The sequence below is a fragment of the Echinops telfairi genome, unplaced genomic scaffold (genome assembly GCF_000313985.2).
Source record: "Echinops telfairi isolate 266 unplaced genomic scaffold, ASM31398v2 ScPeMD7_25;HRSCAF=90, whole genome shotgun sequence".
NCBI lineage: Eukaryota > Metazoa > Chordata > Mammalia > Afrosoricida > Tenrecidae > Echinops > Echinops telfairi.
In genome coordinates, this window is record NW_022103922.1 from 7,640,057 (window position 1) to 7,646,110 (window position 6,054).

General features: G+C 41.5%; 1 non-coding gene across 1 annotated transcript; it reads left to right on the top strand.

Moving 5' to 3' along the window:
• The first annotated feature begins 482 nt into the window (after positions 1-482).
• LOC115869414 lies at positions 483-589 on the top strand. Its single transcript, XR_004046166.1, has one exon. It is a non-coding gene; the product is annotated as a U6 spliceosomal RNA (small nuclear RNA).
• Positions 590-6,054: the final 5,465 nt, after the last annotated feature.

Sequence of the window (6,054 nt, forward strand, 5' to 3'; positions counted from 1 at the left end):
CAGCCCAACCTTTGGACCACGGGAAGGGTTAAAGTCTCCCCATTGAGTCCGGTTTGTAGAGATCGTTGAAGGCAAAAATGAAGTTTCATTTTCCCAAGTCTGCACATGCTTGTCGCCCAATAAATTGGGTGCATTACAAAGCTCTAACAAAATTGAACGATTTAACAGTAGCAGCTCTCTTGTTTGGAAGTGATCAGATGAATATCCTGCCCATCACCGTTTCCTCCACTTTCAAGAGTTTGCAATAACATTTCTGATGAAGTATTAATCCTTAACTGGGACTTTAGGCTCCTCTGTGGTCTACAGGTGGCCCCTCCTACCTTCCAGAGGAGAAAAACCAACTAACTTCTGAGCAATGACACCAGCTTTCCCGGGACAAAGGCACAGTAACTAGTGAGAAGGAAGAAACACCTATAGAGATTTCTGAATCCATCTGCCTTTATGTTTTTTTCCATATAAGATCAACTATAACATCACTGTCTGTGCTCGCTTCGGCAGCACATAGACTAAAATTGGAATAATACAGAGAAGATTAGCAGGGCCCCTGCGCAAGGATGACACGCAAATTCATGAAGGGTTCCATATTTTTTTAAAAAATCACTCTCTAAATAATTATAATAAATAATTTGATGCATATCCTCCCAGTTATTTCCCATGCACAAATAAGAATTTTTCCTATAAAAATGAAACATATATACAATATAAACTAAAATGTACAAATAATAGATAAATAATAAATGTGTATAAATGCATTTATAAAACATTCAAACACACACAATAGATGGAAAATAACTACATTTAATTTTCATACACAATGATATATACACTATTGTGTATCATAGAATATTGAAAACAGATTTTATAATTTATCACTACTTTTATAATGTATTGGTAATACCTTTTATTACTATAGAACTTACAAAATTGATGTTGTGAAATGTAGTTCAAGTACATATGGTATAGTATATGTGGGAACCTAATAAATGTCATTCCGATAGATTCTCCCCTAACAGCTATGCTGCCTTAAAGTGGGCACATGGTTGATGCTGTCTCCCGGTAGATCTCCTCCCACCAAGGCACCCATCCCCGCTCTTGCCTTCCACCAATGCAGGTTATAGGTTTCCTCACCTGTGAGCTCAGGGACTTTACTGTGATTACCACCCACTTTGTGATGTATGTAACTCCTGAATACGCATGACTAATGGCTACCCATAAAAGCTCCAAAACAATAAAGATGCACTCTCCTCCAGTCCCCAGTCCCCTCTCCTCCCATCCTCTCCCCTCTGGTCCTCCTTCCCTCCTTCCCCCATCCCTCTCTCTCCTCCTCTGGTCTCCGATCCCCACGTGGACCACCAAGCAGGACTGAGGTGAGCATGCTACCATGAAATGTGTCTGACTCCTTTATTTTACTCTCTCTTCTATTTCTCTTATTCTCTATGACTTTACTATAATCTTTATATTTTATATCCGTACAATTTCACCTACCGGACTCATGATTATTTGTTAGGGGCTGGCTCCCTCAACAGCTATAGAGCTTGTTTTGTTGTTGTTAGGTGCCATCAAATGGGTTCTGGCCCATAGTGACCCTCTTTAGAACAGAACAAAATACCAAGCTGTCTTCTGCCATCCTCACAACTGTTCGAATGCTTGAGACCATTGATGCAGCCACTGCGTCAATCCATCAGGTCAAGGGCCTTCCTCTTTCTCTTCCCTTCTACGTTAGCGAATGTGATATGCTTCTCCAGGAACTGGTCTCTTCTGACAACACATCCAAAATGCATGAGATGAAGTCTCACTATCCTTACCTCTAAAGGACATGCTGGCTGTACTTCTTGCAAGGTGGATTTGTTGGTTCTTTTGACAGTTAGTGGTCCGGTGGTCCGAGTTCTGCACCAGAACTCACATGCACCGATTCCTCTTCAGTCTTCTTTATTCAATGTCCAACTTTCACATGTATATGAAGCAACTGAAAATGCCATGGCTTAGTGGACTGCTATAAAAAGAGAATACCCTCATGCACTCTTGCCGCCAATTCAATAATGTAACCAGTACTCTGAAAGCTCCCCATGTATCCTTTCACAATCATGTTGAAATAATAAACCACCTTTCGGCATACTTTTTTTTAATTTTAATACTTAAAATGGTCATTAGGGCAGTGGACTGGTTGTTAAATGATTTGAATCTCACAACTAGACCCTACATACACAAGTATGGTCAGACCCTAGCTATTGCCTATCTGATGTATCTCATTGTTATGCTAATTTTCATTTGCTTAATTGTCAAGATCATTTTCATGTATTCATTGGCCATTTGGATTTGGATTTGGTTTTTCATGAAATCCCTGTTCAGGTATTTGGCCATTTTCCTAGAAAGTTGTCTCTTCCTTATTGATTTGTAGTGATTTCACACACAATCTGTGTCCTTTGTCCATGGCTACATGTGTCTCAAATATCCTCTCTTCCTCTCTGTGCCTCCAGCCCTGGTGGTGGGGTGGTTATGAGTGGGCTGCTAACTGCAAATTCAGCAATGTGGAACCACCAGCTGCTCCATGGGAGACAGGCTTTCACCTAGCATACAGAGCTATGGTCTCAGAAACTCAGGGGCAGCTCTACCCTGTCCTCGAGGGTGACTTCCACTGTGTGGCTGTGAGTTTGGTTTGGCCTCTGTGCCTTCTCTTTTCACTCAGTGTGGTGTCTTTTGACAGTGCTTCATTTTAATCAGTGTAGCACTTTTTTAAAAAATTCATTATTACTACTTTTAGTATTTTGTTTGTCCGCTAAGGTCAAGCAACATGCCCCCGCAGCACAGTGGGTCAGGGCTCAGTGGGTAACTGAAAAGATCAGCAAGCAGGATACACCCAGAGGGCCTATGAACAAAGATGTAGCTGTCTGCTTCTAGAAGGCGTCCAGCTTGGAAACCCTACTAGGAAGTTTGAGCAGGCCTTATAGGGTCACTGTGTGTTGGAATCGACTCGATGACAGCAGGTTTGGTCTGGTTGCAAACTTCTGAGTAGCTAAAGACACTGCTAGCCCCATGGGTACCAGTGTCACAAGACTTCCTCCCAACAAAATAGAGAACAGAAAGGGGGGAAATAAACCAACATAGGATCACGCCTTTCAAAATCCCCATACAGAAAATGCCTCATTTAAAAAAAAAAAAACTGTAAAAGAGAGAAAAACAATCTCCAGCATGGATTCTCCGTTTCCGTGCTGCAAGACTTGTGGTGAGCAAGCAAAGGCAGACAGAGAAAAACGCCGGGAAGACAAAGGAAGGGGGTCAAGGGTGAGGTCTGAAGTCACTGGGTGAAACGCTAAGTCTACACTAAACCTAAAACGCAAAAACAGAGCTAGGTCCGACACTGGGAAAAGAATCAGAAGCGTGGTCACTTAACGGGGTTCTTCTCAAGAGCATAGCTTCTAGGAGGAAGAGAAGGGAGAACAGTCCTTGGCGATTCAGTAGTGAAGGAGAAATGAAAGGTCCTTCATGACAAGAGAAAACGTGAATGGGCAGACTCACAATTCCTTTTCCCTCCTCCAAACCAAATAGAAAAAAAAAAATCATGTTCTGTCCTATACTGTTGGAAGAGGAGTCTGGCAGTTACCTACTCTCTTGTCAACTTGCAAAGGGGTGGAGTCTAGCCTGTCAATCAGGTCATAGCCAATAAGACCTCTGTGTGGGCATGGCCTTCTCCTGAGGATTCTGGGAACGCCTGAATTCCTCCCTGGAGGTGGGGAGACTCTCTACTTCGTCTTCCTGCTGACAAGCCAGATGTGTTACACTGATAGAGCCAGAGCCCTGGGGCTGGTGGAGCCATGTGGAGACCGGCGCCAGCTCAGAGATGCTTCTACTGCCACTGGATCTACAAGACTTTCCACCCATTGGCCTGTGACCTTTCTTCCTGCATTCAGCATCATTGCATGTGCTGTGTGTGTCAGTCTGAAGAAGATTTATCGACTGGTAATAGACATATGGGCTAATATCAGATTTATGAACTTGATCTGGACTGGGCTGGGATGTTTCCTTAATATACAATTTACTCCTTATGTAAAGCTCTTTCTTATACACGTGTCTATTGATTTGTTTCTCTAGTCAACCCAGACTAACACGAGCGACTTCATGAAACTTGTCACCTTGTAAAAGAGCTCAATGTCACACACGCAAAGTAAACAAGAGGAAAATGAACAAAGCCACAATTTTCATGCGAAAAGTCAAGATTGTTAATAAAGGCCAGGTATGTAGGCAGAGTTATGGACCAGTTAACACAGAAATCCCTTTTATGAAGCATAATCTGCAGGAGTTATAAGGACCCAGAAAGCTATTAATAGTAGGTTGAAATGCAATAGTTTTCAGCACAAGACAGATCAAGTGGATGTAACAAGAGATAGCAGATGTAAAAGACATAACCCATAAGAAATTATTTCACAAAAATAGTTTTAACGGAACTATTTGCAGACCTCTATGCAAATGACTTTGAAAAAGTAGACACATCCAAATTACCAAACTAAAATTAGAATTAGGTTAAGCAAACCAATTTTCATAGAGAAAATCTGTAAGGAAACATGCCCTTACTTAGAAGCCCAGGTTGTTGTCCACGCATTTTACATCAAGTCTTTGGAGACCACAGAGTTCCTCACTCAAAAATTCAAAAGTCATCGAGCTGACTCAGACTCAGAGTGACCCTACAGGACAGGGTAGAACTGCTCCTCTGGGTTTCTGAGACTGGACCACTTTACAAGAGTAGAAAGCCTCATTATCCTCCTGTGGAGCAGCTGCTGGTTTGGAACTGGTGACCTGGAGGTTAGCAGCTCAACTCATAACCCACTTCACCAGCAAGGCTCCAACGGAAAGCAGGATGTGAAAAATGGGATAAATGTAGTCCCAGCATTCTTTAAATTGTTCCATACCATTAAAAATATAAAGAATATCCTAATATATTTTATGAAGGAAATACAACTACTTTGTTACCTGAGCCTGATACCGTGCAAAAAAAGAAAACTACAAACTAATTATCATTCACATACGTCACTGGAGAAATACCAAAGTATGACGAAGCCTCTGAGAATAGGAATGCTCGGGAACCAATAACTCTCAACAAAAGACAGGTCAAGTGGATGTAACAAGATCCAAGGGGAGGAATTATATGATTATCTTCATAAAAGTCATTGACAAAATTCCATAATCATTCATGATGGAAAAAAAATCAAACAACTAGGGCAAAAACATTCAAGCACTAGGAGTTGAAGGATACCTTCTTGAAAGGATTCATGCTTGGTGGCACTGTCAGGAAAGTACTGGAATGTTAACTGCAATGTGGGCAGTTCAAACACACCACCAACTCTGAGGGAGAAGGATGAGGCTATCTGCTCCCATAAAGACTTACAGCCTCAAGCACCCTATCGAACAACACTGTAAGTCAGGATCGACTCAATGACATATATGTGCATATACATACAAAGTACACACATCTATTTTAATATACTAATTTCTATTAAACAGCCTATAGATATTTAAAATTCACTGTCATCGAGTTGATTCCAACTCAACGCAGCCCTCCAGGACAGGGTAGAACTGCACTGGTGGGTTTCTGAGACTGTCACTTTTTGCAGGAATAGAAAGCCTCCTCTTTCTTCCCCTGAAGCAGCTGCTGACTGCACAGTTAGCTGCGCAATGAGAAACCCTACGCCACCAGGGCTCCTTGTGGCTTATGTATATATAAATATGTATGTATGCAATACGTGTGTGTATGCACACACATGCACACACAAATGAGGGGACTTCCAAAAATTCATGGAAAAATGAAATTAGAAGATAATGAAATTTTTCCATAAACTTTTGGAAGTCTTCCTCCTGTATCTCTCTTAGAGAAACTGTTTTACTTAACACTAGAATCGTTTCCAAAAAGACCAGGATAAAAGCCAATACATACGAGTACTTCAACTCCACTACTATTCAACATTGAACTTATTAGTCAAAGCAATCAGACGAGAGGAATTACTTAGAGGCATGAGAGTGGATAAAGAAGTAACGCCATGGTGTTTGCCAGTGGAGCATGGT